At 52.3% G+C, this 23,138-nt stretch overlaps 1 protein-coding gene across 8 annotated transcripts in view; it reads right to left on the bottom strand.

The window, feature by feature from the left end:
• TMEM63C (transmembrane protein 63C) overlaps positions 1-20,145 on the bottom strand; it is a 42,148-nt gene extending 22,003 nt beyond the window's left edge. For 3 of the 8 annotated variants that reach the window (XM_009675653.2, XM_009675654.2, XM_009675655.2), the window contains exons 1-3: positions 4,577-11,297; positions 916-1,004; positions 245-340 (exon numbers count right to left, since the gene is read on the bottom strand). The gene's annotated coding sequence lies outside the window, so the exon portion shown is untranslated. Of the gene's footprint in view, positions 1-244; positions 341-915; positions 1,005-4,576; positions 11,299-20,051 lie in introns of those variants that run through there. The other 5 variants (XM_068946656.1, XM_068946655.1, XM_009675657.2 and 2 more) reach the window with 5 other exon arrangements.
• Between the last annotated feature and the right edge of the window lie 2,993 nt (positions 20,146-23,138).

Below are 23,138 nucleotides of genomic sequence, written 5' to 3'. Positions count from 1 at the left end.
TTTGCACATCAAGCTTAAGAGATAACAGTATTTTGAAATACTCTGGTAACAGCACTCTGCAACCATATCTTAAAGGTCCAAGCAAAAAAAAGATAGAATCACTAGACCAGTTTCTAATCTGGTCTACATCACCGATGGTGTAATTTTGGGTGAAACCCTTCCCCTCATTGTGCTTTTCCCTATCTTTAAGAAGTAGAAAGGGAATAATGATGTGAATAACAGAGCTGAGTGGGTGCATTCTCACCTAGAAGATTCTGCAAGCACTTCCTGTTAGTCATATACAGGACAGTACCACCATATGCCAATCAAAGGTAGGAGTCCCTTTGTGCCAGATGCTGCCCTGAAGTAATAACAGTGACAGTTAACTGAAGAAAAACAGGAATAGGCAGGATTGCATCTAGGAAAATGAAGCAATAATATACAGGCAGAAATCACAACATATGGCCTACCTAATCAAGGTCTTACTTAGAGGAAAGATGCTAAATTAGGATGAGAAAATGTGCAGACTAATAGAGAAAGGCTATCTTTATTTCTCTTTTTGCAATGGCTATGAAAGGACAGCGAATTTATTAGGTTTGCCATTCAGAGTGACTTGCTGGATAATTTCTATGAAGCATTTCCAGTGTGACAGGTTTGTCGTGAATATTCAGTGCCCTGTTTGTTTTGTTTATATACCAGCATATGCTTCTCCTCTCTGGTTGGGTGGGCACTAATCCAGAGAATCAGATTTCTGATTAAAAATAAGACATTTCTTTTATGTGAATGCAATTTTTAAAATTTGTCTTTCCCTTAAGTACTCTGCCAGCAGACTCATTTGCTAAGATATTCACGGAAAGCTGGGTAGCAAAACACCAAAACAAAGTCTTGGGAAAGCTTAGATGACTAACCCAGGCTTTCTTGCATGCCTGTACTCACTCAGCCTTGGCCATCCCTCCCCGGCAGAACGAGGATTGCTCACTTCTGTTTGCAGATCGGGCAGCTGAGACACCGGTCTGTTGAAGGAGCTGCCCACGGACACAAAAAACCAGCAGAGAAATTAGGGTTAGAAAGCAGACGTTGGATTCCCAAAGTCTGTTAGAAACCAAACCTCCCCGCTACCTGACTGCCCTCTCCACCTTCCTTCCTTTCCAAAGGAGATATGTCCAGGCTACAGAAGAGCAAAGTGAGGACGAATGTAATGAGCTGATCAGGTTAATAGCTTGATGTGCACAGGCTTGGGAACAGGAGACAAATCTCCAGCATTCAACCTTGGGTGACTGTGGTGACCTGTGGGGAAGGTTAGGAAACCCGAGTCACTGGCACTGATTCAGCACCACAGCCAGGAGGAAATAACGACCTCCAGATGGGAAAAAGCACATCAATACCCTGCACTGAGCTCAGCAAAAGCATGGCAGAGGCAGTTTTGGCATCAAAGAGTACAGTGACCTCTCCGTCACTGTAGCTTAGCGTATGGGGATAACAAGCACACCACAGGCTGCATCCAGCTCCAAGACAGACAAGTACAGAGGGGACAGGAACACAATCATGGCCCTTTAATACCCCCTGTGGGTCCAGGGTCTTCCTCATGAGCTCTCCCTTTGCCCTTCCCTCTTAGAGTAACAGCATCTGTGTCCAAAAGGCATAAACACCACGTAGGGTAGGACGACCCTGTTGGCCCAACCCCGCCCGCAATGTCTATGTGTGTGCAAGCGTGGGAGGGGGAAGCCTTGGAGCTGCTCTGCTCCCCTTATTTCCACCATACAGCCCAAATCACAGGACCTTTGCTCCTCTTCTACATATGCCCTGTGTGTTCCCCCATCCTTGGTTACCCTGCTCTCAGGCCATGCCTCTGCCTCCAGAGGGAGCAAAGTCATCAGGTACCTCCTTGGTCCTTCCTCCAGGTCTTAGTGGAGGTTTGATCTTCTCCCACCCCTGCCACACACAGTTTGCTACTCAAACTGGCTTTTCCCAAGAAGTATTACATTGATGAGGACATTTCCCAGTCTCACACTGTCCGGCCTCATGGCAGCCCACTGCTTACTACTAATCCATGCCAGGAACGTGGGGCTGACAGGAACAGCCACTCCTGTTTGCTGGGACCTGTGATTTCTGCATAATCTTTTCTAGGAATCTTAAAAGCAGGGCTCTCCCTGGGGGCTGTTGAGAACTAGGCTTGGGAACTGATTTCTCTTGGGAGGACCTCTGAGCATGCTGCTCTGCTCTGCTCCTCCACAGAGCTGCTCTACAGGGTACGCCCCTGGCTGTGGCTCATCTCGTTCCTCAGGACATAGCTTGCCTCAATGTGCTGTGTCCCTTCTCTTTGGAAGCCCACCGAGCACAGCTGCCCTGGGGGCACCGGTTGGCACTGTGCCTTTGACAACACTCCTGCCAAAGCAGGCTGCTATGTAGGTGTCCACTGCCTCTCTGCCACAAGCAACATCAATTTGCGTAGTGCTGGCTAGCATGTTCTGAGCTGCGACTTCTCTCCAGCACTGGGGACATGGGCCAGAGAGCAGGCTGCACTGAGAGAGATCCCTGCAGCACAAACTTTGCCTAATTCCCAGCACTGCTCAGCGGGGAAACCACCAGGGACAGCTTTCACCCAGAAACATTTGGCCGACAAGTTTTAACTCACTGACGCAGAAAAGTTTCCTGTGCATCTTCCTGCACTGCCTTGTCAAGCCCTGTCACCAGGCTCCTACAGCCCACATCTCCCATAGAAATCTCTGTTTCAGTGGGCAGCAGCCGGACATCCACCAGCCAGAGTCTCACCCTACCTCTGTTGTCCTTGCTGGAATCTCTTTGGGAACTGCTAAGAGATTATCCTTTTCTCTTCTCTCCCCTCCTCACAGCATTTGCAGTGGCCTCCAGCCACGTTAGGCACCAAACATGCTCAGGAAAACCACCTCAAAGTCAATGCCCCAAATTTCTCAAATAAATCTAGTTTGTGCTTCTCTTCCACATCACCTCCCTGACCCTATTACTTGTTTGTGCCAGCACATATGATTCTTCCACCAGGCTGAGACCCCAGAAAAGAGGAAATCAATACCTCCAGCCCTCTTCCAGACATTATGCCTGTGAGTCACTCACAGACTTTCACAGACTCTCGGTAGGAGAAGCGGTCTCTTTATTGCTGCTACTTCACCAATCTAATGAGGCATGCAATAGGAACCTATGACGTTTCGTGACCACGTTCTGCCCCCACGTTCAGCCTTTTCTGAGTGCAGAGACTTCATCGTGAGGAGCTCAGGATGACGGAAACCTCACCAGATCAGCTTCTTTGAGCTGGATGTTTTTTCCTTCTGAGTGGCAGCAAAAGGAAATGCTAGAGCTGCTCTCTAGCTAGGCAACTTCAGCAGAGATCACTCTACAAGATCGCGCTTCTCGCACTTCTGGGGGAAAAGGGGGAGCAAAGGCCTCCTTGCTCATTCTGGAGGACTAGAAGAAAGGACTGTTGAAGATACTTTACTGTTGAAGATCTGGCAAAACTCAACAGCAATTTTACTGAGAAGAGACTAAAACCATCTCCCTCACTTCTGTAATTCACTCGCCTTGTGAAGCTCGGTGCTACAGAAGGATATGGGATTGCTTTTTTTGTTTTGTTTTGTTTTTCTCTCCAGTGGGTTGGAACGAGGTAACATAAATGCTGCTCTCCTCCAACAGCAGTATTAGTTACCACTTGCACAGACAGCTCTCATCAAGGCTGAGATGGAGGGGTCCCTCCAGGGAAAGGAGCAGAGAGAAGGCAGTGAGCATAAGACTGCCCAGATAGCCTGACACTGTTTTGGGGGCACAGATGGTTCAGACTTTGTTTCTGAATCTGGCAAGGGGAGGCCTGGATTGTGCACAACAAAAAGGCATGACCCTCAGTTGTCTCACGGTCGCTGCCTCAGGGGCTGGCACTTTAAGCTGCCATACCTCAAAACAGGAGATGAGACCTGTTCATGTCATATTAGAAACTGAAACCAGCAGGCATCAAAATCAGCCGCTCTCCTCCCTGACACCCCATCTGATACAAACAAGCACTCAGAAACGCTCAAGGCCCCTGAGGAAATCCAGGTGCTCCCCAGCTTGCAGAAGGCAGTGCCTTCCCACCAAGCCCATCGCTGAGGCATCCCAGCCAGCTCCTGCAGCCTTCCCAGGAGGGGCTGCCGACCAAGAACTGCACAGAGGTGCAGGGCTGGGGCTGAGGCATCCATTACCTTGCTCCTAACCAGGTAGCCTAGCACTGACAGCCTGATGCTGGAAGGCGGTCAGGACCCTTAACAGCACTCAATGCCCGCAGTCCCAGGCCAAGCGCAGACTCTGCTTGTAGCTCCTCACCTGGGCACAGCCTGACACAAGCTAGCAAAGAGGAGGCAGTCACAGTGTGAGTACTCAGAGCGACCAGCCCCACACTCCCACCACAGCTGTACCCCTCCTCTTTGCACAGGTGTGCAGAGAGCCACATTTTTCTGCTCTGAAGAAGCAGGCCAGGACCTGGACTAGGGAATCCACTGCGGAGTTGACTCTGTTACAGGGAAAAAAAACCCACAACGGGCTGTCCCACAATGACAAGCCACAGCAATGGCAAATGCCTCCTGCAACGGTCACGTACCTCCCAAGGCTTGCTGGCTGCTGCTGCTTGGTTGGGCGAAGGTGTGGGCCTGGAGAGCAAAGGGTCTCAAAGGCTCCCCAGGTTCCCTGGCACGTGCCAATAAACTTCCCAGGAGCAGGCTCAGAGCTGGACAAACTCTTCCCAGTACAGCGGCTGTAACAGGCAGTCTCTAGAGACGAGAGGAAAGAGGCTCTCAGTACATGAGCGCCATGGCAGCACTCGTGCGTTGCGATGCAGGAAGAGCTGGCATCCTTCCTCCACTTCACTTCTCCCCTGCCTCCCGCACCTGCTTTGGCTGCGGTAAGTGGTGAGCCCTGAGCTGATGGAGAGGCGGCCTGGGACAGACGGGCCATGTGAGGGGCCCAGGCTCCGGTGTGCAGAGCCTGGCATGAGGTGGAAGGAGCACCCCTCCGCCCCGCTCAGCCTCCCCTCCCAGCAAATGCTGACCACTTGCCCATGTCACAGCACCATGCTATGCACAGACATGGCTTTCCGCAGCCAGGGTCGGACTGTGCGAGAGAGAAGCCACCCTCCGCTTCCTCTACACCCCGTCATCGCTGCAGTCGTTCATCAAATGCCTGTGGTTCAGAGATCGCTGCTTAGTCGCTCCGGCTGCAGGAACGGCTGCCAAGGAACAGCTTGCGAGCGGGGAGGATAGGGAGCCCTGCCTGGCCCTGCTCCCTCAGGGGACACTAGGAGCAAGTGGCCAGGCTGGGAGCCCGCAAGGACTAGGCAGCATTATTACCTGGGCCAGGACTCTTTCTGCCAGCTTTAGCATCTTCAGGGAATGAGTGTGCATAAGAGACTGGCACCGTTGTACAAACCACTTGGGAAAGGCAGCTCAGCCCAGAGCAACAGCTCCCAGGTCTGTGGTGGCCGTGACCCCACAGACCCACTGAGAGCTGAGCCAGACTCCAAAGGGGAGCTGACACACTGTGCAGAGATCTGTAACAGAAATATTAACACTGTTGTGAATATGGTATGCATGAACGGAAATGTGAGGGGAAGCACCAGAAGGAAAGTACAACAAAGGGTTAAAAGCGTGGCCTATGTTAAGGACACCATTCTCGGGACACTATCCCCAGCAATAAAATTGAGGAATGTGTTATTTATGCCAAGACCCAAAACACCATACTCTGCTAAGCCCATGGCAGAGACAACTCGTCAGCAGAAGACCCTGCATCCTACCACCAGCAGGACAGCAACCAGATTCAAATAGCACATATACCAATCCTGTCCCTCTTAGCCCACCTTGAAAACAGATATAGCCGAAAAACAAAAACAAAAAAAAAACCCAAAAAAAAGAGCAGCAACCTGGCCTAAGGTTTATGGTGGCTGGAGTCAACAAGATTTAGAGGCAAGGGACGCCCCGTAGCAGCTGATGACTCCTAAAGGGCTCCAAAGACCTGTTCAAAGATGAGTTCAGTATCGCCAATGAAGGGGCAAACCTCAGAGAGGTGACAAGGATTCAATAGTTGGTGCCCTTTGTCCCCTATATCTCCCACAAGGGATCCTGGCCAGACTGCCCAGGCACACACATTGGGGTGCATGTGAGGGTGGGCTTGCAAGTGTGGGAGCCAATGACATCTCTGAAAGAACAAGGGTCAGAGCATGCATGGAAAATCAATCTGCTTAAAGATTTTGTAAATATAACATCACCTTCCCCTTCCATAAGATTTCACACTGAGTTTTCCTACACTGATTTTCCTACAAGGGGCACAGACGTCTGCCAGGCTCACTGCAGGCAACGGCCGCAATCACAGGCGTGGGAGCTGTTGGCCCCGTGAGCCTGCACAGGCCCTGCAGACGGGAATACTGCATGTGAGCTCCCTCCCCTTGGCAGCGATCCCTCCTCCAGCACCACCGCTCCACATCCCCGGCTGCTAAGTCCCCTCCACCAGCTCTCTGGGGGCTTCCTGCTAAAAAGGGGTAAAGCGTAGCTGGCGAGAGTCCCAGGAGGAGCACGTTCCTGGGACAGAAACTGCGTTTCCTCCCTGCCCTCGTCTCCTCACTCCCTGCTCCCAATGAGCTCTGCCAACACAAACCATCTAAACTACTTGACCCATCAGGAGAGAGAGATCACGTCCTCATTTCAGGGGAGTCAAACATGTTTTTTCTGCTCTGAGGAGTGGCAGGTTGCCATCACATTTAAGAAAATCTGTGCAGGGTCACTCTGCCCCGAGAGAAGAGGCCCGAGACTCACCTTAAGCCAACACAGCACTTTGGGGCAAAATCCTCCCTTGTCACGTCCCCTGGAAGCTGTTGCTGAACAGCTCCCAGCTCCCTGCCCTTCCCTCCTCTTCCAGCACCACCAGGATCCAGGTATGGCTGGGTTTTGACACTAGGACAGACTAAGCTCTGCATATGACATATTCGGAGGGCAAGATCTGAGAGCCGTTCCCACCACCTAGCCTTCTGGCAGGAGCCTTTGCATGACTACATTTGTGGACTTCCTCTGCAACCTGGCAGCCACTTGCACAAACCTATGTCTCCTGGAGGGAAGGTGTGGACCGGGCAGGTCAGCATTCACTCTTTGCAGCACTTCTCAGCGTGAGAATAGGGCCAAATCCTAGAGAGCTGCAGAAGACCACAGACAACCGAGAACAAACAGTATTTATGATGAGATCTACCAGCAGAGAGGTCTGTTTGGGCCAGCACAGGGAAAATGCCGTACACAGAGCAGCTCTTATCTAGCTCCTCCTCCATGCATACATGAGCAAGCAGATGCTGGTGTGAGCACCCAGCAGCTGGGAAGGAACAACCATAGCTGAGCTTTTCCATTTCCACGCTAGCCCTTTTCCCCCATGTTTGACTAAGCTGCCACTGCAGTTTAGCTCTAACCTGTGTTTGTTTTATATTTCAATATCCTGCTGTGCACACATTGTGCTTTCACAATAATAACGCTTAGCCCCTTACACTGCACTTCTTATGTGCAAAGCACTGAGCAAACATTAGCTAATTAGGCTGTAAGCTCCCTACGGCAGGGCCCTGTCACTCATTCTGCATTGTTCACCCTTGTACTTTGATAATGCTTAAATCAATGCTGTTCATCGCAAAGGATTACCAGGGTCAGGCACAGCTCAGTCCTGCAGGGCAGGGAAACGCAGGCTGCAGAGCCATGGGGGTGCCCTTGGGTCAGGGCCGGGAGCACAGACAGCCAGGACAAAAGCTAGGGCTGCCTGTGGGGGACGGAGGGCCTGGGTGGCTCACATATGGCAAAGGGGCAGGGAGTTATCCCAGGTCACTGAGGTTGCAGAGAATAGCTCAGGGACCTCACGGGGTCAGGGTAACAGTGAGGGAAGAGGGACTGAGTGAAGTCTCCGATTTCTCACTCAAAGGGGTTTCCAGTTTCTCAGTTACTCATCATCTACTAACTCCATCATCATAGCACATTATGTTCAAACAGACCCAAACCGGCAAGAGCAGCTTTGGTTTGGCATCAAAGGCCAAGGAAGGCCTCTCTCAGCAAGGCTGGGTGGGTGGTAGGACATCAGCCATTTAGAGGCAGATTGCTTCTTCCTCTGGTGAGGTAAACGTGCTCAAACAGATGAAGATTTTAAGGACTGTGTGAACAAAAGGGCCATCTCTTCTGGGGAAAACACTCCCTCGTGGAAACCAATATGTAAACCAAGAGCAGCTATGTCATGGTCCAGAGACAGACTGGGGCAGGTCACAGGCTATTTTTTCCACAAGTGCCAAAAAGGTACCAGGAGTACTGTGGTCTCTGAAGACAGGGAAAAGACAGAAGAGCAGCTCTTTCCTCTCCAAGTCTCTTTTGCTGTTTGGGGAGCTGGGAGCTGTGGGAGGTGGAGAGGAGAGTGGGAGTTTTATATGCTGCCTTTTATAAACCACCTGCTGCAGAGAGACTTCAATCCATCTGGGAACTGCCAGCACAGCCCTTTCCAGCAGAGCTACGGTTATCACTGGTTCTCAGGAAAGCAGGCGAAAACTTACCCCAGAGCAGAGGCAAGACGAGGGGAGCACTTGGCACGTGTGCACATACAAACACACTCAGCCTATGCATGAAGGGGGGAAAGCCCACTACTGCACTGCTCAAACCGGGCAACTCTCACAGCTTCGCTGCCCTGTGTGCTGCCGAGCGGGGCTGGCAAGGCACATGTGGCAGCCAAGGGAAGGGCAGAGAGCCAGCTGAGCCCCCGATGCCTAATTACTACCGTAGTACGGCCCACTCCACCAGGAAACTGTGGCCAGGAGCCCAGATAGAGGTCTTCGACAGCTGGGTCTTGTCCCATTAGGGAGGACAGCCCTGGGCTCCACAGGCCTATCTCCCATCCCCAGTTCCTTTTTGTAGCTCATTATCCAGTCTGTCAGGGCCCCGCATTGGATCTGACCGCTCGAGAACTGCCAGGACATTGGCATCCCTTTGTGCTGGTAGGACTCAAGGAGGATGCAGCAGGGTACGAATCCCCCCACAGCCACATGCAGCGTACCTGTCACCAGGGTGCATGGCTGAGGGGGTGATGGCTATGCTGCTTTGGAAAACCTTCATTGCCACAGGAGCCCAGGGCAACACAACCCACGCTGCAGGCAGACCCACTCTGCCTCCACAGCCTGGCCCCCACCAAAGGCTCAGCTGTCCCAGGGGCAGGGGTAGAGCGCTTGTGTTTCAAGCCCCCTGCATGGTTGCTTTCAGCTGTTGACCTCCAGAGAGCCCTCCTCACAGCTGAGGTCTGCAGGCCTGGTGTGTGACGAGGGGCGAGCACGGGTGTGCAGCAGCCTAGCAGGCATCAGGCAGGCCATGCTGCTGGTCCCAGCTCCGCTCCAGCACACAGCATGGCTGCAGCAGCCCAGACTGCCCAATGCACCAGGACACCTTCCCTCCCTTTCCTTCTCCTCCATGCCCCGTCAAGGTTCAGATACCACACTGACAAGCCACAGATCTAAGCACACTCTCGAAAACAGCCATGCTGCTGCCACATGTGCCAAGACAGCTGAGCCCAAAAATCACACAACCTCACAGTGGAGCCTGCCTGGCAGCCCCTGCCTGAGGCCCACCTGGCAGCCGACGTCTGAAGGCAGAGCAGCCACTCCTACAAGGGCAGAGGGAGGCTGCAAGGTATTTCTCTGCCCAGGGCACAGAGCTCAGCTCCTCCTAACCTAGCGCAGCTACTGCTGTGTGGATGCCCATGCACCTGACTAGCAGACACACTGTGGCTGAGTGGAGCCAGCAGCAGGGAGCTTCCTGCCTGGTCCTGGAGATTCTTCTGGCCCCAAGCATGGCTGTCACAGCTCTCCTGGCACTGTGCAGGCTTATGCTGGCTTCAGACCTGCTCCTCACTTAACAGATATCACCAGAAGGCCCAGGAGCATCCTGCCACCAAGTATCCTCATCCACACCCATCTAGGGGCCAGGATAAGGTGGGTAACATCACACTTGTCCCCTGTTTAGCCCACTTCTCCTTGAACCACTTGCACATTTCCCTCCACACTGCTTTCTGGGGAGATCTCCTCCCCTGAGCTGCTCTGCCAGCTTTTCTGCTGAGGCGCAAACCTTCACAATGCTCCCTGCAGCTAATTCTGCTCTTCTTAGCTCATCTCCTTCCAAGCACAAAAGCTTCTTCTTGAGGGCAATGGATTACAACACTATATATATATCTATTTTTACATAAAATATGATTTTAGAACATTTGCAGAGCTAGAACACTTTCTTAATTGCATGTACTTGGTGCCTTACAAGCTAAGCACCAGGAACAAAGAGTGAGGTTTGGCCTGCAGCAGGAGCCCACAAGCACACCACTTGCCAAACCTGGCCCTGATGAGGGTCTCCTCCCACCTCTGCACAGCTTCCAAGCAGATTTGGGTAATACCAGACAACCAGGATGAATCACAGCGCCCTGAGAGCGTGGGAGCTGACAGTTCAGCTAAAACTTCGGCACCAACAGGTTACACAACCAGGGATCGCCTTGGCGGTTGCTGTGCTAGCCGCATCCAGCCTCCCCATCCTGAGATGGAGGAATTAGCTCTCAGTCTATCAGTTTGAGTTAATAGTGCATCGAAAGGAAGGGAAAGCCTTTGATGGTGAATGCAGCAGCCTGGAAAGGGAGGGCAATAAGAGAAGGTGCTCCCAAAGGCCTAGCTCTGCCACCTCTGTCCCCGGGGGACCCATCCAGAGGCAAGGGTGCAGGACCCACCAAGTCAGCATGGACTCTGCCACCCGGCGCACACTGTGGGAGCTTTGCTGTACCTGCACCCGGGGCTGGATGCACACTGCGAGCTCGCTGTGCCCAGTACCCAGTGTGCCCTGTACCCCACCGTCCAGGTCAGAAAGCCTACATGCCGGCGGCGAGTTAACTGCGCTCCTGCAGCGTGAGGGGACTCTGTACTGCACAGAGGGGTATTTGAGCATTTAGAAGGAGAGCCACCTCCCCTCTGGCTTTTGGGGAAGATACGCAAGCAAATTTGGCCTGGTTGAATGGGAGGAAGGAAGGAACTGAACTAGTCTCAAGAGTCTTATCATCAGATTGCACTGCCTTCACCTGCTGCCCTCCCAGCAAACCCTGCCTCCACAGCACAGCTGACTTGGACAGCACAGTTCTGCTTTTTCCATAAGGCAGTGGATGAAGCATGCATTCGGTCTCCGCTGCTTGCTAGGGCACAGGTCCACCAGCCTTCTCCAGCCCACGCAGCCTTCAGGGGGGAAATCAGAAGAAAGCTTCTGCTGTGGAGGGAGGCGGCTCTCCCAGGCACACGCAAAGCCGCAGACATGTGGATCTGGAAAGCACTTACTGTTCCAGCCTCTTCCCAGCATGCTGAATGCTCAGCAAGTGCCGAGAAGACAGCTTGTCCCCATCGCTGACGCTTGCCTCCAGGGGAATTCCCCTTGCCTGCGACACAGCCGAGCAGATCCTCAACCACGAACCCGCTGGAAAGCAGAGCGGACAGCCTCTCACATGGATCAGGCAGCTTTTTTCTCCAAATCTCCTTCAAGGAGGAGAGTCAAAAGGGTCTGGAGCATCAGAGAGATATCACAAGGCAGTTGGGATGGGAACGTCATCGCAGCCCAAGCCAGCAAGAAGGGGGACAAGTCGCACAGCAATGCCCAGAGCGCAGGATCCCTCTCTGACACATGCATAAGGCAGGTGAGAGAGGCAGCGAGAGGCAGCACACATTTCCACTCTGTGCCAGCTGCCTCAGAGCTGGCGCTGCCCCCGCATCCACCCTGCGCTTCCTTCCTGCTCTACCCCTGCCATCCCTGTCGGTTAGCAGCTGCTCACAGCTACTGGGAGGGGGAGGTCAGAAGTGATGGACGTGACTGAGAAAACCTTAAGACGTGGTTTATTTCCCTTAGGGCAGAGAAGGAAGTGTCAAATCTGGGCACGTACAAAGGACAGGCTGAGAAAGCAACGAGGGATCAGGAGGAGAGAAAGCCGGGGGCTGGGACAGGCAGCATCTCCTGAAGGATGTGGTAAGACAGATGGCAGATTCAGCAGCAGGGCAGCCACAAAGCAACCTGCACGCTAATCCCCCTGCAAGAGTAGGGGATACAACACTGGGTAACGGCTCACAGCAGGAGCTGTCAAGCCAATCCACCCTTGCCTGGCAGGTTTTGGGGGGAGAGGGAGGTTGCAGCCTTTCAACATGCAAAGTTCAACAGCCAGCATCAGAGATCCTCCATGGATGAGTCATCCATGGAAAAAGGCTACCTGGGACCAGAGGCAAAATGGGTAAAGAACCAGGATGGCAAATTTTAGGGGCAAGGAGACAGAGATCCCCCCATGGCCTCTCCGCAGAAGCCTGCCTCTCTCAGCACGCCTGGCCGTGTTGCCAGGCAGGCGCTCAGAAAGGCCAGCCAGCCCCTCGTGCCTGCTCAGCCAGCCCAGCTGGCAGAGCCGCGTCCCTGGGCAGCCGCTCGCCTGCACTCCGCAGCATTGCCGCTGAAGTGGAAGAGAAAAGGAAATGAAATTAAATATGAGATGCAGCAGCAGATGGTTGCAAAGGGAGTTTCCCCAGCCCCCAGCCCCTTGCCCGTCCAGCACGCTTTGGGCAGAGTGGGGGTCGGCAGCCCTGAGCCCTGCTCAGCAGCCGCAGCAGCGCTTGTGCCATGAATACGACCAGCCAAAGAGACCTGGGGGCCCAGGGAGCAAGCAGTGCCCCACCAACAGTCACTGCAAGCTGCTCCCCAGCCCAGCAGCTGAGACACTGCCACTGTTACTAGGGATCAGACAGGTCTGTCTCCATTTTGGGAGGGGTGCTTGGGGATGCAACTCTGATAAGTAGCAGTGTTCACAGCAGCTAGGGTGTCATGGCCCAATCCCTGCTGAGGATCTTACTTTCCAGCTGGTTTTGGATATGCTGTTCTCCTTTTGTGCTTCACCCCTGCCGCAACCCAGCAGTTTCAGTGCACCAGGGGCACTTTCTGCTCCAAAATATCCCCTGTGCTTCACCAAGGCTGTATCCACACCCAACAGAGACACAAAGCTGTGGAAATGCACATTCTTGGAGGACTTTGGCTCAGCCTGACATACTGCGCTAACCATAGCCCAGGGACTGCAAGCAAAACTCTGCACAGGCACCAAAACCCTCCAGAGCAGCAGGGATCAATATTTAAGTGATGCTGAATCCCATGCTCTTGCCTCTTTCCTAGGAGTAGAGCAGCCTACAGGATAAATAGGCCTCCAAATACCACACGGCTGCTTTCCATGCTTCGTCCCGGCAGCACAGCTCTGCCACCAGGGAGCTGGGTGTCACGCGAACATTGTGGCTTTCCCGAGGCCAGGAGCGTAAGCTAGATTGAGGTCCTAAAGGAGGGCACTGGCAAGGCACCTCGTACTGCTCTCCAGGGCACCAAGAGGTCTTGCACGGCATGAGTTAAAGGAACAGACCAAACCTGAGACTGGGCTCCAGCAATGCCACCGGGGTTAGGCAGAGCACCTCGCCGTCAGCAATGCCTAATCGCACATTCAGCCACCAGAGCCTGGTGGGCTGCAGACTGACCACGCTCATGGACGTGTTTGCAAAATCCAGTTACAGAGGCTGCCGCTATTAAATGAGTGAATGAGACACCATCTTGCTGACACAACTGCTCTCTCTGCTTCCCACCTCTTGATCAAGATCAGATAAACAAAACAGAAAAAGCTTTCTCATGTGACTGGACTCTCGTGCAGGAGTACGCATTGACCCAAGAGCAGGACTGAACTCCAAATTTGGCATACAACTCCCACCACCCTTAAGCTCTGCAAAAAGTCTGAAGGTCCAAGAGGCACAACAGCAGCCCAAGCACTGAACAAGGCCAGTGCTGCCATCACTTCTTTGCTTACACAGTTCAAGTTTTAGCAAAACCGACACAGATCATGTCAGATCTTGGGTGAGAGAAGGGAGAAACAATCTTCAATTACCACCTCTTAAAATAAATGCTTAATTTGTTGGCTCTGCATAAATTCAGGGATGTAGTGGGAACTCCAAACCAAACAAATGTAAAGCTAAAAATAAAAAGGTATTGGGCTCTCTTTTCTGAGGGAGCTGCCCTTGTGGGTCTGCGAACCAGGGATTTCCAAGCTTGCAGCTCTGCTGGCAGGTCCCATCGCACGTCTGTGTACCTCTCTCCTTGCGTAAACCACTGGCTCCTCCACCTCAGGTGCTGGGCATGGAGAAATAACTGAAAAAACATCACTGAAATAACAGACCATCATGGACAGCCAGTAAGGTGGAGGGAAACCCCCAAACACAGATGCCAGGTGGGCTTTTAAAGATTGCAGCTTACAGACATAAACACACTCTGATCCCTGCCTCCATGATATTTCCACCTCTCTAGCTCCCTCCCTGTCCCATCCCCACGGAGAGGCGCGTGGCCCACGCCGCGCGGGCTGCGTGCCAGCCGGCTCACCCAGAGTCCGGGCCCCTCCGCGTTCCTGCCACGCAGATTACCACCCTCAAACAAGCGCACAGTGAAATCTGGTCTCTGCTGAAACCGACGGCAACGTTTCTTTCATTAGCACCAGAAATTCATCTCATCCTTTTGCACGGGAAGAAGCCTCTGAAATTTGACTTTGTGCAGGGGCTGTCTATGTAAACAGAGAGGCAGTCAGAATAACTCTTCTCAGACATAACTGCAGTGACAAATTAATCCTGAAACCTAGTGATTGATTACCCCTGGAACACACGTAGTGTTGTAGCTGCGACAGTGTAAGTAAAAGCACAAGGCGAGGCTTGCGGCATGGTAATATTTTTTATAAGACCAATTAGTAGAGTTCTGTACTATTTGGTTTAAACAGCTCAGTGTGCAACACAGACCACTGAGGACTGTGCTGGTGAAAAAAATCCAGCCCCCGACTTTCCTGCAGTCCTTGAATTAACCTGAAAGTCTTTAAAGCTCGACATTCTCAGGAGGTGGCACAACCAACGGAGCTTTTAATCACTTTGTTGGGTTTTTTGTTCCTGAAAATAAGGAATTTGATGAAATTACATGGAAAAAAAAACTCACAAGAACTCAAAAACTTGGATGAAAATTTCCCAAAAGAAAAATCCAATGAAACTGCCTGATCAGAAGATTAGTAGCAGTGTAATATGAAAGGAAAAAGCAATAAAGAGTACTTGGAAACAAAACAAATAAAGAGTTAGGACTTTTTTGAAACATACACCTGACTTAAAAGTAGTCAGATTTTGCCTGAACTAAAAACTTTTAAAATTAAGGAACAGCCAATACAATAACTTACATGTTAAGACCTTATCTCTCCTTAATCCGTAAAAAATAAGTAGAAATTCAAGCAGCATATCCTTGTTGCCAGAGATACGCTCACTGGCTAAACATCTGGAACTAAAATCTGATGAACTGTTAAAGCAGCTCTGACTGCAGTAACCTTTTTGCAAGCAGAGGGAAAAAAAAATGTTTCAATTAGTTTAGTGATTAGTTTATCCAAAGGTCAGAAAATTACTGAGAGTTAAAGCAGGAGAGCCTGGTTCCCTTTCCAATCCAAATAAAAATGAAGTGTGAGAGGATGATCTCTACTAGCTCTAATTTCTTAAAAGCCAGAAATAATCAGTTCATATGACTGGTTATACTTTACATTTCCTATAATAAAACTGTTTTCCTATAATACAGTCACTATTGTTAAATCCATTGCAAATACAAATAACACTTTCATAAACCTCTTTTGTGTGGATCCATACATTTTAAGTGGCCTTATTTAACCAAGTAGAAAAATGTTTTAATGGTTGCTTTCTGCATTTTAAATTGAGTTTCATTTTCCACTGAAATACAGCTTAACCAAAATTATAATAACTAATGAAGAAATATCTAATAAAGAAATGTGTCATTCACCATTTTCTAATTAATTAACATGCATCTCTGACTTCTTACTGAGAAAAGCAGCCCATACATACCGGGAACTACTTATGTTCCTAACCTGGAACCTGCAAGCCCCAGAAGCCTCCCACTGGCTAAGAGACCTCAAGACTGGCATATGCAGGCTCGGGTGAACTGGCTGAAAAACCAAACTCCCATCATTCCTCCTACAGGTACCTTGGGGATCATGCCATGGTGACTGATTTTGTCAGAAGATATGACAAATAATTTGGTCATTACTGCGCTGGGCAAATACTACAGAGGAGAGGAGGAAGGTGTAGTTCCCCTGATCCTAGCTCTTCAGCACGCCCTAATCCCACTAAAGCCAATAAAATACAAAAATAACCTGAGACTAGAGTTTTTTGAATACATATTTCCACCAAGGGCCAGCACCAATGGCTCAGATCATATCCATCTGTGGGTAGTTAAGGCTACAGCAGCTCTTGAAGCACCTGCTTGGTCAAAACAGTACCACAGCCTCTCATGGGGCCTGTGCTGGGAGCTGTACAAATGATGCCTACATGGAAATGCTTCTGTACAGTGGCATTTAAGCTCTCCAGAGGCTCTGCAGCATTACAGTAATTTCAATGAGGAAAGCGATTTCTCAGCCAAAGAGGTTTGCTTTGCAGCCCTTAGCACGGATGCAGCTCTTACATCAATATAATCACCCACTAAGAGAGGGCTGTACCAGGACAGGCAAAGCAGGACAATGCCTGGGACTTGGGTAACCAAGATGAGTCATAAAACCTGAACCTGGTGAGGGGGTGCAAGAGCAAGCGGCCACCACAGGGCCAGGCTGAAGGTGAAGCCGGGACAGGGCTGGACGCAGGAAGCCATGCCCCACTCAAGAGGGATGGCCCGTCCCTCACGGAGGGGTGCAAGGAAGGGCCCTGCCCTGTCTCACCCATTAACCAGTAACAATAGTGCCATTAGCAACGTGAATGGCTGTACCCAGTTAGCTGGCTCAGGTCTTTCCCATTGTTGTTGTAATGGTATGAGCAAACTAATGCTATCGTCGCCACCTAGTAACAATATGTGATTACAATCAAATTACCAGTCGGAGCTACATTTGAAGTGATAACTTCAAGCCAGTTTTTAAAAGATATTTAGGCATTTTAAAGTGCAGGTAGATTCCAGGTGGGATCTTTAAAAGCTATGAGACAGCTCACCACTGAAGGATCTCATAGACCTTTACTACATTCAGTCACAAAATAGCTCCCTCACGTGCATTAACTGAAGGAGACCAAGGCTGGAGCTCCAAACTGTGGCATGGAAACCAACCCAGAATGGACAAATCTGCTTCTCCTGAAACAATCTCAAAGCAAAACTGCTTTTCCTCTGAGCGCAGTACGTAAGCGATTGCAATGTTTTCCTCAGACTTAAGGTTAAGATACGTTAAATATGTTCATAGCAATTAAGCTAGGTAAGAAAAGCTTTGGTGTTTATAGGACTCATATGGAGGAGTCAGCATTTGTATAGCAAGCATACTGATGTTTTCATAAGAGTTAAGGTGACTGATTAGTTTAATATCAATTGAATTCACTTGTGGGTGTTTTCTCCCTCTCACTGATGCTTTGGTAAAGCTATCACAGTCTGTTAAGACAAGAGTATTTCCTACAAGGAATATTTTAAAGCAGTGACAATCCTCCTTTTACAACTCCTCAGATTCAGGCTTTGGAACTGTTTTGACATCTGCTTCGTTTACCTTGGGCCAGAAGTCTGCATGGAAGAAAGACTGCATTTACCGGCGCAGGACTGCACACGCCTCTGGTGCTGTACCCATGCTGACCAGCATCTTCAGAAAGCTGTTTCTATCACCATTTGCAGGACCGCTTAATGCTTACGGCTGTCAGCAGTAGCTGAACCAGGAATGAACTAGTTAACCTTGTGGAGTGCTTTGAAGAGGAGAGCAGTTATCATGCAAATGAAGAGCTGAAAGGAATTCAGACACAGTTGCAGGCAGATAGAAACAGAGATGCTGCTATGGAAAGAAGGTAGAGGCTTACATTTACAGGGAAGCTGGAAAAGCCTGCACATGCTAGAGACCAAGAGGCTGCAGGGGTGCAAAAGGCCTCCATTATTTTATTTATTACTTATTTATTTGCAAGTGGCTGTTTGCCAGGCCTACTGAAGACAAATCCTTCCTGAAAGAGCTGCCCCTGCCTCCCTCTCCATCTGCTGCCCAGCCCTGACCACCGCTCCCCAGGCGGGCAGGGCAGGGCAGCAAGGCCGCCATCAGCTGCTACACGCAGGCCAGAGGAGATGCCTCCTCTCCACGGACCAGCCTTGCCTAAGGGCCTGCCTTTCTACCCTCTGCTTTTTTCACACTTTCCCCTATCTCTCCTTTAAACAAATACACTCCAAACCACTTGAACAGCACCTTTTTTTCCCCAAGCAGTACGTGTTGCCTTTGCCACGGCAGGCAGCCTGGCCTGTCACACAGCATCATAAAACCCCAGCATGAGGCAGGGCAGGACTTCCACAGCTGGAGCCACCAGGGAAGATGCCTTCTTGAACCTTCCTTGCCCTCCCTGCTTTCCCCACACCTCCTGCCTCTCTGTCCACTCCCTGCTGGAAGTGTCTAGAAGGTGGGAGAGCAGACCATTCCCATAGATGGCGGTCAAACAGTTAAAAGAAGAGAGATATGCATGCAGAAGAAAAATCCCTCAGCCAGACAAAGGTCTCTCTCCTCTCCTGGATAACATCCATTCTGCTAGGGAGGTTTCTGAACTGCAGACACACCGTGCAGCACAGCTGCCTGCTGCAGAGGACGTGGAAGCAAGAAACTGAGAAGGCAGGGCCTGGGCAAATCTGGATGAAGTTGTAAACTGTGAGAGAGCACCTCGGCCAGAGCATTAGATCATCCTGACCCTACAGCCCTTTCAGCTGGAGTCATCAATCTCTCAAAAATTGGAAGGAGAACTGGGGAGGCGATTTCCCCCACCTTCTTCCCTGCTAGCATGAAGCATTTCCAGTATCATCAGGTGCGGTTCCCGGAAGAAGGATTATGTGGCCAGGATGACGCGGGGACTGAGCACAAGCCACGGCATGACACAGCGGTGGCTTGAAATTTAATCTTGCATCAGAGGACAGCAGCATAGGGGCACTGGAAAGAGCAGTGAGAGGCTACGGCTCTCTGCTGCTGCCACTAACTTGCTCCACAAGCTCAGGAAAGCCCCTGCACTGCACTGGGCCTCCGTGCACCCATCAGTCAGGTGGGCACAAACATTACTTAAAGCCTCTTTGGTGCATGCTCCAGACTGAGGGCAGGAAAACTCTGTCTAAAGGGAGAGATAAGTATCCAGAAGTCACCTATAACAAAACAAACCCAACTCTGCAACCCAGACCCACACAGCCCCTCTCATAAACTGTGTCTATGCACCGATGAACACGATACCAGCACTCCCGGTGGCCATACAAGTTGCCACGAGCCTCTCCCAATGAGATCGCAGAGAGGAGCCCAGGTAGAAAACACAGCTAAAGCATCGGGGCTGTGACTAGCCCCATGCCGGGCAGGATTGCCCCCTTGCTCACCCCACTGCCAGGATGCCCGGCCCCTCCCACGCCCCCAGGAGCCCCGAAGCGGCAGTCCCACCGCCAGGCTCCTCCAGCCAGCCCTGGTCCTCCCGGCACGCACCTTCTCGCTCTTTTTAGCCCTTGAGCCTGCGCTCCCGGCTGCCCCGCAACTCCCCCCTCGAGGACCTCCGCAGCCCTCACCAGCACCCACCCGTCCCGCCGATCTCTCCCGCCCCCCGCACTGACCTGCCGGGGAGTCCCGGTCCCGCCTGCGGGGGGCCTCGGGCCCCGCTCCAGCGCCGGCGCCGCCCGCCCGGGCTCCGCGCCGCAGGCTCCGCTCCGCGCCCGGCTCCGCAGGCGCCGCGCCCGCCGCCCCGGGCGCCTCCCTCCCCGCGGCCGCGCCGCGCCCGCCGCTCCGCCCGGAGAGGGTCGGGCGGAGCCCCGGCCCGGCCCGCACTGCCCGCCCCGGCCCCAGCCCCAGCCCCGGCCCCCGCCCGCCCTGATGCGGCAGAGAGGCTCCGGCCCGCAGCCTGCGCGGCGGCGCCGGTGCGCAAGGCCCCGCGGCCTGGCGGCTGCCGGCGCTGCAGGACCCGGCGCGGAGCTCCGTCCGTCCGTCCGTCCAGGGCAGGCGCTGGCGCGGCAGCCGGACCTACCTACCTGCCTACCTACCCCGCGCGCGGCCCCGGCCGCGGCCCCGTCCCGGCGGCGCGGCTGGCGGATGTCCCCCGCCGCGCCAGCCTGCGGCATCCGTGCGCCAAACGGCGGGGCCGCCGCTGAAGGCGTGAAGAGGGAGGCGACGGAGCGGTCGGTGGCTCCCTGGCGGTCCCGGCTGCTCTGCCTCCCGTCAGTAGGAACGGCCAAGGAGTTCCCAGCAGAGCGCGTTGATGCAGGGCCTGCGCATCTCAGGCTATTTCTAGGTCTGAGTCTGTGCCCGGGCTCATCGCAATCTCCAAACAGCTTCTGCGCTATTCAGACGCCAAGGGATGGCTGCCTGGGTTTGTACCAGAGGGGAAACAGGGGAAGTGTGCTCTCTGGCAATCAGCCGCCCGAGTGGGGATACACAGGGAGTTGCCCCCCTCACAACAGCAGCAGGGCTCAAGTGGATGGATGCATTTTAGAGCCTGGCCACATTTGCAAAACCTCTCCTGTCAATGCAGCATCACTCAGTTAATGGCAGGTGTGGCACTTAAGAAACTTCTTCCATGTCATTTTCTGCAGAACAGCCGCCCCTGTCTGCCATCGAATGCCATCAGCAGGTGGGACATGGAGCTGCACCACCAAGATGCAAAGGCGACTTTGAGCCTATTCATCCTTAAGCATCTCACCCCTCTCCCTAGCTCTCCAAGCCACCAGGACACAGGCAGCAGCACACCAGAGATGCAATACTGAACATCTCATCTAGCCACCACTGTTCCCATCTGACAGTCAGGGATCCACACACAGCTGAGCTAGCAGGGAACAGCTTCCAGAATGAGACTGCAGGAAAGTCCTACCAACACCCCTGTCTTCCCCCAGCACTGTCTTCCCCTATTTTACTACCTCCCCAAGGCTGAAATCCCGCTCACCTGATTTCTGTTCTGCTGGAACAAGACATAGAGCACAGGTGGGCCACATTTGATAAGACTTTACTGTAAATGAGACCTTTATCCCCAGCTGGTGACTCCTAGGAGCTCCCATAGCCCAAACAACACACAACTAAACTTTAGAGAACAGTAGAATAAACAAGGGTTTCCAAATGTCTCTCACTGCCGTTTTCCTCGGTTCCAGTGACATGCACAATGCATGGAGAAGTCATGCAGCTTGCCTGCTCATTCTGATCGAGGCAGCATCCGTCCCACAGCCTCACCAAGACCCTGAGACCTTGACTCTCTCTCTGTTGCAGCAGGTGACATCATCTACATCAGGACAGGGCAGAGAGGGCTGTGCTGGCTTAGTATGACATGTGCTCTGCAAGAGCCAAGCAACAGGGGTTTGTAGGAGAAACAAATGTATGGCAGTTTTCTAAAATCACTTGTGTTTGTGGGTTGCCTCTGCTTTTTGGTCCCCACCATTAGATACCATAATTTTCAACAAGCGTGGAGTGTCTTTTCCACAAGCCATGGCTTCCTTGAGCCATTGTCCTCTGACCTGGAAATTAATGTGCTCCATCACTTTAGCTGGCAGGAGTGGTGTGAAATCTTGACTCCTGAGCAGAGCTGGCAAACTTGCTGCTGGTGGGCTGCCCCAGTCCCAAATGAACAAATGCCAACTCCTCCTCCATTGCCCATCAGCGGTCACACAAAGCTGGAAAAACCTACCCCATGTGTGAGCAATTCCCTTAGTATGCAAGATGCTTGTTCCTTCCTGACTCTGGCCATATTGTATCTCGCTATAAGCCAAGAAGAAAATACAGGGGAGTCCAAACAAAGAAAAAACTCCTTCACTTTCTATTGTGTTTAAAGCTTCTGTGGGCTGTGACTTTGGCCCAAGAAGAACATCACAGGTATGGTCTCATGAGAGCCTGGCCATCCCATGATTTTTAAAGTCCCTGCACAAGCGCAGGAAGCACATGCACTGTGTGGCTCAGCCTGCAGCACTGTAAGCAGAGGAGCCTGCCACCTCCCTTCTGTATCGCTTATAGCTGTGCAGCAGTGCGGGAGAGCCGTGGAGAGACCGGCTGCGAGCGTAAGGCACAGGGAGCTGATTTACAGTCAGAGCCGGTAGTGCTGCCGGCTCTGGTCTCTGCCTGTTGCTCCCTATAATAAGTTCCTCTTTTCAGTTGTTTATGACTTTAATATTTGAGCTGAATGTCTCCCCGGCAGGCTCAGGGATCCTGGCTGAGTTTGCCTAGACAAATTTCAGCCAAGGTGGTGCAATTATTGCTAAGAATGAGGGCTGGGAAAAAAGACTGTTTTGCCCATGTTTAAAAACACTCTCAGTTTCTTTGGAAAGCTCCAGTGTCTCTGAGTTTTGGAGTCAAATGCTGGCAAAGGTTTGGCCTCTAGTCAGGGATGTGCCTTTAAATCCCCCTATGGAGCTGGTATATGTCTCTGAAAAACTATAGTGTGCCCAGGCTGAGAGCAGGCTTAAAGGGTGCAGGAAGGAAAATACCCTCTGGTTCCCTCCTCCCTGCTCCCAGAGCCGATGAGCGCAGCTGCATATGTGCCCTGACAGCAGCCTGGCCCGATGCAGCACAGTGCAGTCAGGATGTCCCTGTGCTGGCTGCTGCCCTCAGGGTGGACCCAGCAGAGAGCGGGACCTGCTCACAGGCAGCCCAGCAAAGACAGCGGTCACCTCTATAGCACAGGGACAGGAGCCAGCGTAGGACTTTACGGGACAAAGTGGTATGAACAGATACAGACCTCAAGCTTGGGGACGGGCAGCTGGAAAGGGATGAGGCTGGGCTAGGGGATGGGGTGTGGGAAGTGCTCGGGGCAGCTGTAGTTGGGGCTGGAGCTGGGGAGGGGCGAGGGCGGGGGGCAGAGGGTGGAAAGGGAGAAAACTGAGCTTGGATGTAGAGCTGGGGGAAAAAGACTAAGCCGGGACCCCTGAGCTGGAGGGGTGGAGTGGGGAACGGAGGCAGAGCTGGCTTCACTCAGTGCCTTGCAAGTGCGTGTTACAGCACTGTCTCTGGCCGCGCGATGCACTGGACAAGGGAGCTCCGCCTCAGCCACTGCACAAAATGCCTGGTGCTGGCTTAATAAGCAGCTGTTCCGTATTGCGTACTGTGCTCAGTGCTGGATGTGGCCCCAGGCTTTCTTACCT

Source organism: Struthio camelus, chromosome 5 (assembly GCF_040807025.1).
Source record: "Struthio camelus isolate bStrCam1 chromosome 5, bStrCam1.hap1, whole genome shotgun sequence".
In the NCBI taxonomy this organism is placed as follows: Eukaryota; Metazoa; Chordata; class Aves; order Struthioniformes; family Struthionidae; genus Struthio; species Struthio camelus.
This window is presented reverse-complemented; position numbering and strand designations above follow the sequence as displayed.